General features: G+C 35.6%; 1 protein-coding gene across 2 annotated transcripts in view; it reads right to left on the bottom strand.

Moving 5' to 3' along the window:
* The window catches only part of CCSER1 (coiled-coil serine rich protein 1), an 854,890-nt gene that overhangs the window by 188,493 nt on the left and 652,473 nt on the right, over positions 1-13,924 (bottom strand). The window lies entirely within an intron of this gene.

Raw genomic sequence — 13,924 nt, 5'->3', positions numbered from 1 at the left:
ACTCAGTCGAAGACTAGAGAGCCAGGATTGCTTAAATCCAAGACCAAATGCATTGTATTATGTTTCTTATTGGCTGGATTTTTTTGTAAATTAAATTGATAGGATTTTATTGATCTAGTTTCAGAGCATTTCCATTTAAAATCCAAAACATACTACTACTCAGTGGATTCCATTTAGTTTCTTTTTAATTTCAAGGTTTTTTCCTTCTTAATTCTCTCTTTCTGAAATCAACACATTTGGGAATCTATATAAGATGTGACACTAAACTAATCCTGTTATAAATAAGTAAGGGAAGTAATACATGAAGGAAGTTTGGGACTTCACATCTCAAATGCAAATGCACTTATTCTGGTCTACTAATTTGACTGAGCTTCTGGTTGGGGACTTCTTTTCTCATTTCTAGATGTGTCACTTAAAAAAGGATCTTGAGCTTAGTTATGTAATGTGTTTACTGCATGCCTGAGACATATGAAAGTGCTGTACTTACATGATCAAACCTCATCTTGGGATTTTTGCTATTATTATCACCCATTTTTAATGAGAACAATAAAATTTAGAAAGCATAATACATTTTTTTGAAGTTTATTTATTTTGAGAGAGACAAACGGAGACAGAGAGAGAACAAGCAGTAGAGGGGCAGAGAGGGAAACAGAGAATCCCAATCAGGCTCTGTGCTGTCAGCCCAGAACTGGATGTGGGGCTCGATCTCACAGTTGTGAGATCATGACCTGAGCCGAAATCAAGAGTCGCACACTTAACCAATTGAGCCATCCAGGCACCCCGTAGAAAGCATAATAACTTGACAAATTTTCCAAATAAGTTTATGTGATTCTACTAGGTTGTTTTTGCTTTAACTTGCTCTAAAGGATAATTTCTTTTGTTTTCTTTTCTTTGAATGCTCAATAAAAGTTGCATAATAGCTTAAGGATATAAACTGATTGAATTCATCTTTTTTTTTTTTTTCCCAGAAGGGGATGGTGGTCATCACAAACTTCACTAAGAAGATTGTTTTCCTACCTTCCCCTCCTCTATCCTCCCCTTCCTTTCCATTTCCTTTCCCTGCCCAACCCCTCTCTCTTTCCCTTAATTCTTCCTCAGATTTGCAAGTAATCAGAGTTATATAACAAGTCACATACATAATTTACATAAACATTTTTATTTGAATTATTTCACTTCTAACTTCCCTATCACAAAACTTCTAGTGCTGCTTTTCAGACCAAAATGAAATGGAGATTAGGTAATTCCGAAAGATGTCTCGCAAGTGAGGTAAGATTTTAACTGTTTGAAAAGGATAACTGAAAATGTGGCCACATTTTTCCAAACTAAATTTAAAAGGTAAAGTAACAAGTTGTGTTTATTTAGACTTATATTGGGCTGAGGAAAAAGAGCAGGGAGAAGTAGTAATAAGCAGAGGAAGCAATAATGTTTGCTATCATTGAAGGGCTGTTCAGAAAATTTTATCTGTTTTTGAAACAGGCTGGAGTAATAAGTATTGGAAAAGCAAGTTTTGTTATAAATTTCCAGACATACAAACATTTGCACATGAATTGAGACTATGCATTAATGCAAAAAGCAAGGAAGAATAGAGAGCAAATCTTCCATTATGCTTTCCTCACAATTCTATTCTCAAGGCCTCCCATCCTGAAGAGAGGAGTGAGAAGTATTGGTAAACTCTGGTTCATTGGTCTGAGTTGTAACACTTAGAACATTCAATTCATGAATTTTCAAAAATATTCAACAATTTTCATAACCAATAGCCTAATCAAAGCAAAACAAACAATCTCTACATCAAGAATAGTTATTTTCGGACATTAAAACAGACATTTCTAATGCAATTCACTGCCACTTCCTTTTGACGGCATTTTCACAACAAATATGTCATTTTTGAATTATTTTTTATCTATGCACTTGTACACTATATTCAAATGGGGAGAATAAATTATAAGTTTCTAACATACTTAGGTGTGCACACTTAAAGATTAAATATTTTGTTTAGTGTAATAGTAGGAAGAAAACATATGAAAGTTTATAATCAATTTCTATAATATAAAATTTCAAAATTAAATAAAGTCTCGACAGCTATAGGCAGATAATTCTCCATGGGGCTTTTGCATTTCTGCAAGACTGATGGATATTTATGAATGATAAATTTAACATGAGATAAAAAGAGTATTAATAGAAATATAGAAATCAAATAGAAAATAGAAATATACCCAATCAAATAGAAAATATACCACAAAAATGGCTATTACCAGATGGTGAGATTGCTGAATTTTATTTATATAAAAAAATAAATATGTATTAATATAAAATATATATATGTCAGTGGAATAGAAATAAAGCATCATCATGTATTTTTAATTTCACACTGATTTGATATAATAATAGATTTTATTTAAATTATTGATTTTGGTATAGAGAAATAGACATTTCACCTTCATGATGCAAATGTATTTATACTCCTTCATTCAACTATAATTTTTATTAAATGCATATTATGGGTATTGCTCATGGTACATGGAACATAAAGAAAAAAAGAATGTATAGCCCCATAATGTATGAACTTGTCAAATCACTAAGTTTTACACCTGAAACTAATGTAACATTGTGTGTCAACTAAACTCAAATAAAAAAAAAATCACATCTCAACTTAAAGAAGTATAATTTTTTTAATGTTTATTTCTTTTTGACAGAGAAAGAGAGTCAAAGCATGAGCAGGGGAGGGGCAGAGAGAGAGAGGGAGACACAGAATCCGAAGCAGGCTCCAGGTTCTGAGCGGTCAGCACAGAGCCCGATGTGGGGCTTGAATTCACAAACCGTGAGATCATGACCCGAGCCAAAGTCAGCCGCTCAACCTACTGAGCCACCCAGGCGCCCCACAACTTAAAAAAGTATTAGAAAAAATGTATAGCTTATGGGATGCCTGGGTGGCTCAGTGGGTTAGGCGTCTGACTTTGGTTCAGGTCAAGGTCTCACAGTTCGTGAGTTTGAGCCCTGCATCACGCTCTGTGCTAACAGCTCAGAGCTTGGAGCCTGCTTTAGATTCTGTGTCTCCCTCTCTCTCTGGCCCCACCCCTCCACTCACACTCTGTCTGTCAAAAATAAATAAACATTAAAAAAAAGTATGGCATTTTCTGGGGCACCTGGGTGGCTCAGTTGACTAAGCGTCAGACTTCAGCTCAGGTCATGATCTTGCAGTTCATAGATTTGAGCCCCAAGTCAGGTCCGTGCTGACAGCTCAGAGCCTGGGACCTGCTTGGGTTTCTGTGTCTCCCCCTTTCTCTGTCTCTGTCTCTGTCTCTCTCTCAAAAATAAATAAACATTAAATTTTTTTTAAAAAATGTATAGCCTCTTTAATAATGAAATTTCCACTGTGGAAGACAGAGATATCAAAAGCAATTAGTATTCAAAATATAAAATAAAAGAACTATAGAGATGTCTGGAGAGATCTGGAGGGGGTGGGCGTGCACACTTATGCACTGTAGAAGCAACATATAAGACAGTTAAATACTTGAAATGGAGAAGCTACTGACACCCCAGCTAAGACCAGAAAAATGAATAATTATTAGCCAACTTGGAGTAGAAGAGATGAGGGTCCTCTCTTAGGCAAAACGTTTGCAAATATTTAGAAGTCAGAGAGACCGTGCCAAAGATGTACATAAACAGCTACTAGTTCGAGTTTGTCTAAGGGTAGACTATGAAAGGGACAACAGTGAGGTAGAAGACTAGAGTGGTAAAGGGAGTCTGCCAGAGAGTACAGAATTCATTTACACGTGTGATTTAATGTGGCTCTTCTTTTGCATTTTCCTATGTAAGTAAACACTGTAATTTCTTCTTCTAAACTCTCCCAGAGGGATAGAGAATTGAAACAACTCAACTCCTGGAAGATAAAGTTTCTAAATAAATCTATACAGTGGACAAAATATCAATTTGTCTTTATGTTTTCCATTCCAAGTAATAACAGTATCAATACTCCTTAACAAAACACACCCTTGTTTTTTTTTTCTTCATGCAAGATCAATAAAACATGTGTGCTTAGATTCCAAATAATTTTATCTCATATTAAGAGTATTTTTTTTAAACAGGAAATTGGTACATAGTAAACTGAAATCAGTTGCTGAAGGTCACACAAGCTAGTAAGTGGAACAGCCAAAATGAAAACTTCCCCTACTTGTCTCCAAAACCTTGTCCTTTCTATAAAGATATTCCTATGCTGAAAAACCCTACAAGCAGTATTGCTGTTCACATATTGCGTATCACATACCAAATGTATAGTTGCGAAACATCTAGTATGGTAATAAAACTGTTTTTTATGTTCGCCCTGTGTATATGGTCTTACAGACTCTACTGAGTCATTTTTCTTTGTTGTGATTTGAGATCGCTTAGGAATTAACAGTTTTTCCTACAAAAGCTGTAATTCCATAGAAACCCCATACTATAAATATGCAAAACCAGAAATGCATTTTGAAGTATGAGTTAGGAATTATATGATAAAGTTAATATAGTAAGTTATAACAAAGTTGGAAACAAAATGTGCAAACACAAAACTGAAATAAAAACTAAATGTTGAAATGGCATGAAATCCTTTTGATAGCAATGATATTATCAATCAGTTCAAGCAGAATAATCTAGAAATAATTATGCTAAAGCTGTTAGAGTCATTTCTGGGGTGTGTGCTTTTGTGTATGTTTGTGTTTTAAATTATAAGCTTAATTGACTACACAGACTTTTATGAATTCAAAATAAAAGAAAATGAATTTAAAAAAAAAGAACATGAGGGCCTACATGCAGCTTTTGAATCTACACGAACATACACAATAAGGTTAAAGGGAGAAACACAAAAGCATCTGTGTTATTATCCAAAATTTTCCAAAAAAAGTACGGTGAAGAATAGATTTGTGTTGGAAAAATGATTATGTTAAAAATAATAAAATAATAATTTAAAAAAGGACATAATGACCACTTAAAATAGTATACTCCTGAATTTAGGTCCTAAATCATGGATCTACAAGTTAAGGTTATGAAAAGAGAAATAGTATTGAAATGAGGAGAAAAGCTAACTTCACCTAACATGGGGCTTGAACTCATGACTCCACGATCAAGAGTCGCATGCTCTACCAATTAAGGCTGTCAGGTACGTGGAGAAAAGTTAACCTTTAAATTGAAAGACAATGTAATTCGACACAAGAAAATTCACAAAGTGCTCTGAGTCCCGTTTAAACTAGAAATTAGGTAGATCAAAAAGAATTTGAACATCATCTTATAATGGACTTCAATGTCAGTAATACAATATTTAAATCAACATAAGGAAAAAAACTAAAGGGAAAATCATTGAGATGGCTTAATAATGCCAAGTCCAAAGATGAGCTCAGAAATGCAAAGGCTATGTTAAAGAGATCACATTGATTATTTTCACCCACCTTTAATGAGAGCATTCCACTGAAGACATCAGTAGAATTAGAAACAAGCATAGCAGTGACCAAGCAAATCGAACCTCCTCACACAGAACATACAATTTCTTGGAACCATCAAGACAGCATTAAAATCTATTAATATTATTTTCTTACTTTTTGTTATTAAAAATCGTTAACATATAACAGAAAGGGAGAATAACACAAAGAGTCCTTATGTACTCATATCCAATTTCACCAACAGATACTGGAGGTTAAAAAAGAGGTATTAGTATTAGCTATATACTTAAATAGCTCTATTGGTCAATATAGTCCTTCAAATTAGGTAAGAAATGTTTTCATTAGAGTACCCTGTTCTGGTTGTCTTCTTATCATGTTTCTGCCCATCAGGAGGGTATTCTGTGGTGATAAGGTAAGTGCCACAATCACAGGCCAAATTTTTCCTTCCTAATCACAGGCCATATTTTCCCTTCTTACCATACTCCAGAACCCTAGAATTCACTGCCTGGTTCTGAACATGACCAGGTCCTCCTGAGGGTCTCCCAAGGTGTGGCCACAGGATAGCTATTTGGTGTAGAGCTTGGGTGTTCACTGGGTTGATCACACATATGTTCATAAGGCTTGGAGGGACAGAACCCTAGGTGGAAAGGTTGTAGGTTAAGCTAGAGGCAGGGCTGACTCCCCCTAATGGCAAGGTGCTGCACAGAATGCTATGGAGTCCAAAAAGGTTATAACTGGAACATGGCTTTCCAAGTCATTAGCAAAGTATGTTTGTCAAGATAGAAGGACAGAACATGTTTTACTTTATCATTTTAAAATACAAATTTAGAATTTTAACATTTTGACTTACATTTTGTGAGCCCCCCCCCATTTTATGTTCTTGCCCTGACTCTCACAAATGTTAGCAGCTGACTTGTTACTGATTCTTTGTTTTGTTTTTTTTTTTATCACCACACCAGTGAAAACACAATTAAAAAGTCTGAAAAAGTTTCAGAAAAGGGCAAAGGGACAGGGCGGTTATTTTAAATTTATATATTTTTTAAAATAGGCCAAAATATACAGTGAAACAGAAGGAGGATATGCCCGGTAAATCAATAAAACAAACATCTAAATAACATATTTATATTCATTCACTTTTATGATACCTAAACTATTAAACTGTTTGACATCCTCAACAACCCACTATGACACTGCACTGGAGATGATTTTTTTCTCAAGAAGATTACATACCGTTACACAGCATATTATAAATTTATGGAGCTCATTATCCATAAGACATTATACAAACTGAAAATACACCCAGATTTCAGAGTTTCAGCTACTTCATTTAAGAAAAAGATAAGAACAAAAATGTAAATTGGGAATTTATATCTTTCAAGATAGAAATCACTGGAGATACTTGTACCCAGATAACTATATTCACTATTCTAGATGTAAAGCATATGGATTTTTTTTTTCCCAACAAGAATTGTTCTAAGAATACTCCTCTGGTATTCAGATCTTCTTTTCAGAGAGCATACTGTAATATATATAAATGCCAGTATAGTTTCATTAATGGTATATTAAACAAATATATATTTCATTTATTTTGTGCATATGACAGGCCAATCCATTAATTCTAGTTTAATACTCTTCTCAGTAAAGTGGAGCTAATTAAGTCCTCATAAAGAGGAACTTGAAGGAAATGTCTTTGAGTTAGATGCTTTTAGAAGCTAGGAATACAAATGTCCTGGGTTAAAAATAGTAGACATTTAGTGACTGATCAAGAAAGTCATGAGAGAAGTTTGAGGACTGTCACCCAGATTACTTGAGCTTGGTCTCCCTCCACATTCAAGATATCTGCTAAATACATTTCTGAAATATATTTTACAACCATTTCTTCTTTTTATAGCTATGATCACTACTCTGGGTCCACTACCCAGGGACAAGCAGGGAGATGGAGCATAGATGTGTGCCCAGTGTGCAAAGCTACCACTCTCTTTTATTCTATTAGCGTCTGTACTGGGTTGAATAGTGTCCCCCAAAATTCACGTCTACTTGGAACTTTTGAGTGTGACCTTATTTGGAAATAGGATCTCTGAAGATGCAATCAAGTTACAATGAGATTTTAGGGTGAGTCATAAATACAATATGAGTGGTGCCCTTACAAGAGGAGGGATATTGGGACACAGTGACACAGATATACGGAAGGCCGTATGAAGAGAGAAGCAGGGATTAGAGGGATGATGCATCTGTAAGTCAAGCAACAACAAGGACTGCCAACAACCACCAGGGGCTAGAAGAGGCAATGAAAGATCCTTCCCTAGAGCTTTCAGAGGGAACATGGTCTTCCTGGCACCTTGATTCCAGACTTCCAGTCTTCAAAACAGAGAGAAAATAAATTTCTGTTATTTCAAGTTGACCAATCTCTCATACTTTGTTATAGCAGCCAAAGGAAACTATGACAGCCTCCTGACTGGTATTCCTGTCTTCACCCATACTTTCTCCATTCCAAAGTAACTTGCTAATGTAACTTGGATCACATCACTCTGTTTAAAACTTAATATCCTATCCCAGTATGGTAGCCACTGGACACATGTGGCAAATGAGCACTTGAAATGTGGGTGGTCCAAATTGAGATGTGCAGTAAGTGTAAAATACACACCAGAGTTTGAAGACTGAATACAAAAACAAAATTAATAAAATATCTCATGGATGATTTTCTATTTATTACAACTTAAATGATACTTTTTTTGGATATATTAAGTTAAATAAAATGTATTTGAGGGCATTGGAGGGCATTAAGTTAAATAAAATGCATTTGAGGGTGGCTCAGTCTGTTGAGTGTCTGACTCTTGGTTTCTGCTCAGGTCATGATCCAAGGTTCATGGGATTGAGCCTCATGTCAGGGTCTGCTCTGAGCATGATGTCTGATTAAGATTCTCTCTCTCTATCCCTCTGTGCCTCCCCACTAAAATAAAAAAAAGTATTTTAAATATTAAATTTCATAAATGACTACGATTTGCTACTTGTTTTATATTACTATTGAACAGTTCTGGTCTATATAATAAAAAGTAAACCTTTATCATGATGTATAGCTCCAGCCTCTCCTGGCCCTTATTATGCTAACTTTATCTCATATCAGCTTTCGCCTTGCACAAATGACTCATACTCCGGGTGCCTAGGTTGCTCAGTCGGTTAAGTGTCCAACTCTTGGGTTTGGCTTATGTCATGATTTCGAGGTTTGCAAGATCGTGCAGAGCCTGCTTGGGATTCTCTCTCTTTTCCCCTCTCTGCCCCTCCCCCACCTCAAAATAAATAAATAAGCATATAAACATTAAAAAAATGACTCATAATTATATTCTTGCAGTTGCTTCAGTGGACTGAGATTTTTGCACTTGAACTTTTACCATAATATTTCCTCCATCTGGAATGTTCTTCATATTAAGTGTTATTGCTTTACAGATATAATCTTTAAAACAGATTCCCATCTCCAGGTGGTTCTCTTTTAATCTTTTCACTAAATGTCTCATTTAAAACTGTCAATTATTTCTTTTATTTGGTATTTGTCTATAGTTCGTCTGTCTTCTACACTACCATGTACATTCCTTACAGCAAGGGTCATGTCTACTTAGAGTCATATTGACTCCATACAGCCTACTGTAGTTTTTGGCACATTCTAGGTACTGGATACTTTTTTGAATAAATGAAGTAGGAGAAGGAGAAATGATACATGAGGTTTGAGAGGATTCATCACAGACCAGCTGGTAAAGCTGACATACTGCAGAAACATTTGCTTTAGGGCATTTAATATTAGTGACATGACAAATCCAGTAAAATTTCTGGCATTTGGGTGGTATATAAATTTAAGTAGGGACAGCTTGGAAGTGATATATGAACTAAAGGGTTATTCTGGTAATTCTAGGCTGTTCAAAAGAAAAGGAGAAGAAAGGAAACAGAGACACAAAAGTGAGGATTAAAGAAATGGCATAAATCCTAAAATTTGTCGAGGGATTTGATGCTATAACATCAAGTGAGAAATATTTTCAAGAATAGATTAGAATTTTAAAAAAAAATGTTTATTTTGTGAGAGAGAGAGAGTGAGAGTGGGGTAGGGGCAGAGAGAGAGGGAGAGAGAGAGAGAATCCCAAGCAGGCTCTGTACTGATAGTGCACTGATGTGGGGTTTGAACTCACAAACTGTGAGACCATGGCCCAAGCCAGACCAAGAGTTGAATGCTCAACTGACTGAGCCACCCAGGTGCCCCTAATTTTTTTTTCAAGAAAAGCTTATGTACTCTATCCTCATTCTTGCCTGAATTTTATAGTTTGAGTGAGAAATTAATAAACTGATTCTTTCAGTGAAGATAATTAGGAGAAAAAATAATGAACAGAGACCTGTCTACTACAGGAAATAGGGCCCAGGAGAATTTTCTGATGTATTAAGTCCCAAACGTTCCCTTATTAACAACATCCTGGTCTATAACACACATCTTCTATTTGTTAGGGGACCCTCCATTCCCCTTGGTCCATATTTGCAGAAGGGGACTTCTAGTGGAAGTCCCACCTCTCACTCACTCCCCTTCATCTATAAACTGGTGGGTGATCTTGGAATAAATAAACATTTTCTGCTTCTTACTGGCATGGCCGGTCCATAAGATGAAATTTCAGCTTGTCTAGACTTAAGCTTACAGACTCCTGCCCTGTGACAGAGGTCTGCAATTTTCCCATTTGTGTCAGCAACTGCAGGGGGTCACTTCAGTTCAGATAAGAATGTACTGGAAGCTTATATGGCTGCATTTCAATCCAGATTTATACTGCATTATAAGTCAATTTCTCTGAATCCTCCATTTTGCAATTAGTTCTGAATTCAGGAGGACAAACAAGGATGTTTCTTGTTGCAATTTTTAAGCCTCCAACACACACACACACACACACACACACACACACACACACACAGAATCAATTTGGAAAAATGGACTTTCAATGTAGTTACTGGGAAGTTCTAGCAAAGTCCTGATAGTGTTGACTTTAGAACCACAGAACCTTAATTCAACCTTGAATATTGTTCCTACTAAAAACAAAGAAAAACAAAGAACAAAAAAAGCAAGCCCTTCATCACTAAACACAGGAATCCGCCAGCAACATTAAGACTGACACCATGAAAGTATGGAAAAGACTGTTCTAGCTTTTTCTCGCTCGATATTTTTACTCAGAAGGTCAGGATAGAATACCCTTCCCACTTTACCATTAGGGTTTAAAAACAGGATTCCTGTTTTGAAGAAAAGATTTGCTTTAGGGGACTATGAGCATTTTATTTTATGGTATTGATTTAATTTTAATGTATATAGAATTTTTTTAAACTGAGAAGTGACATAAAAGTCTTCAAGGCAGTTGTTCATTAACAACAATATGCTGATGACAGCATCCAGGAAACACAAGCATAAAGGAGACAAGAAGAAGATCACTAAAGACTTGCAGAATCAGCACAGCATTACAGGTCAACAATCAGCTATAAAACAGTGGATGTCATGAATCAAACCTCACCAGACAAATTGTAGACACAGATCAAACTTTACCGGCAAACTCAAGACATTCTCAACACCAGAAAATGCATTATCCTTCAGATTTCCTTCAGCACATTCAAAGCAAAGGTAAAAAATTAAAACAAATAAAATATAACCCTACAGATGTATTATCTAAACTGCAAAATCTAATGTAGCAGAATCTGGAAGGATTATATGTGACTGGAGGAATTATTTAGTGGCTTTGGATGTCTGTTTATTCATCTTTTAAGCAGAAATGATAGGCAAAGGCATTTAAAGCTGGACTTAACTGATTCTAAATATTTAATGAGTACGTATAATTTATTAATTGATTCCAAGTATTTAAAAGTATCTATAGGGTAGTAATTCATCTACCAGTAATTATAGTACATTTAACTACACAAATTAAACTATGACTTTGCTCTGTCATTACAAATACAATAAAATTTTATTTTAAGATATATTCATTATTTTGTATATATAAAATATAATAAAATATAAATAAAATCATTTACAAATAAAGCAATTCCTCTGAACAATTTTGCCAGTTGGTTACTGTGAGCCATGGTAGAACCCAGCTTCTGAATGAGACACAACTGTGCAGGGGGCACAAAGGGTGAAGCCTCTCTCAAACACAATGCTCTTCTTACAGAGGAAGTGGTAAGACAGATATTGTTTCCTTGCTGTTTCACAGCTTATAGTTCATAGGGGAGATAGGTTTCCAATAAGCCTAAGGTTACAAATATTAAATGATATAAAGGGAAGCACTGAGCTGTTGAGACAGAGAATAACATGCAGGATGCCCTTTAATTGTATGTGGTGACACAGTGGGTCTTATTGAAGACATGGCTCTTAAGGTTAAATCTATGGGACAAGGACACGTCCAGGCAGCAAGCAGAAGACTGTTTCAGAAAGAGATGGGACAAAGCTGGGGAACTGGGGGAGGAGGCGGGAACACAGGCCTTTTTTCTGAGAAACTGGGAAAAGTACAGTGTGACTAGAACCTAGTGAGCAAGAGGCATATATATTGGCATCAGATGATTATAAGGTCTGCTAAGCATTGACTTCTATATTGAGCTCAGCAGAAAACACAGAAATTTTAAGTGCAATTCAATTGCATTTAGCCAACATTATTCTGGCTACTATATGGAGAAGAAAATAGAGCTAAGGAAGGCATGAGAAGATGGTAATTCGGAGGGTAATGCAGTAGTCTAGAAGAAATGCTTTTGGCAAGATGGAAGAGAGAGAGAAAGGGAGAGAACAAGCACCAGTGGGGGAGGGGCAGAGAGAGAATCCCAAGCAGGCTCCACACTCTCACGAACCTTGACATCACAACTGAGCTGAAATCAAGGGCCGGATGCTTGGTCAACTAAGCCACCCCACCATCTTTCCTAACTAGAACTCCGCATTACTCTCTTCACACATCCATTCTTTCCGGGGAACCTCCCACTTAGGTAATGCAATATGATCACTCTGTCACAGTTCACTGCTTTACAGGAAGTGGACCTGTTTTCCCAAGCTAGGTTACAGAACTTTTCTGGCAATTTTGGTACAAGAAGTACAAAAAATAAGTTGATCTTTCTTGGATCAAAAGTTGTGAAATTTGAGAGGTAGTGGTGGTCAAGTTTAGAGTGGAACTTATAAGAAAGAGAAATAAACAGAAAGAGAGAAAGAGAGAGAGAGAAAGAGAGGACAAAAGAAGAAAATCAAAGAACAGCAGAGATGAACATAGAGAATGAAAGTTACTATCATATGAATTGTTAATTGTAGTTAACTCCTGGGCCCAGCCTTAGGCTTCTTTTAGGGTTCATGAGTCAAACTTTTAATAAATCCCCTTTGAGTTTGAGGTAGACCAAACTGTCTTTCTGACATTTGTAATCAAGAAATCTAGGGAATATAAAGAGAAAGCCAAAACCAAAGGCAAGGAAATAGAAAACTAATCCCCCCAAAAATATCTATTTCCAAAAACTGAATAAATAGTGGTAGCATCAAAAAGTAGCAGCTTTCAAGTCCAGTTTTGCTTACTGTTTTTTTAATGTTTAAAATTTCAACTTAAAAATCAAGATATCAAGAGTGAAATTTTAATATTAAAAGATATATAACCATATTATGCATACGTGTATTACTTTCATATTGGCTACTATGCATATCTGTTTTATTTATTATCAACCACAGTGCCTGTTTTGTATATTATTTTGTGCTCAGCTTTTTTGTAATAAACATTTTAATATCAAAAAATATTAACAGCAACTTTTAATAATTTTTGAAAAATATATTACAGATGCAATATCTTTAAGTGTCCCCACACGAATCATGTAAAAGTGCATAAAATTAAAAGTGAAAATATTCTCCTCTCACCTTGGTCCTACTTATGGATTTAAACACTCCTGTTTTATCCCTTTTTGAAGTTAAAATAATAAGTAGAGGAAGTTATATTTTAAATTCATCACACTTAGACACCAATGATACCTCAATGAAAATTGTGAAAAACTAGCATGATTTATTTCCCACTTTCTCTAAACCTTCAATTTTCACTCACTATATAATTATTAATATTTAAATTCTTCTAATTATCACTAATTTTCAGAGATGTGTTTGGTTTTTGTTTTTTGACTTTAGAAAGAGAGAGCACGAGTGGGGGAGAGAGGCCGGGGGAAAGAGAGAAACTTAAGCAGTCTCCACGTTGAGCCTGGAGCTCGACGTGGGGCTTGATCCCATGATCCTGGGATCATGACCTGAGCCGAAATCAAGAACCAGACACTTCACCAACTGAGCCACCCAGGTGCCCCAGATATGTTTAAACCTCTATCTCTTGACATGTCAGATTTAGATATTATCTAGTAGTCCTCTATCATGAAATGTTATGACAGTGGTATGCTTATCCTTTTTTTTTGCCTCTCCTCTTCATTCTATTTTCAATTTTTATTTATTATTAATATTCAAATTGTTGGATACAGTTGCATTATTCTATAATTATAGGATGTATTTC

This window comes from Lynx rufus, unplaced genomic scaffold (genome assembly GCF_022079265.1).
Source record: "Lynx rufus isolate CCGP_SWC_20201006 ecotype Redwood Valley unplaced genomic scaffold, mLynRuf1.p SCAF_3, whole genome shotgun sequence".
Classification (NCBI taxonomy): domain Eukaryota; kingdom Metazoa; phylum Chordata; class Mammalia; order Carnivora; family Felidae; genus Lynx; species Lynx rufus.
The sequence above is the reverse complement of the archived record's forward strand: the minus strand, read 5'-3'. Positions and strand labels throughout refer to the sequence as shown.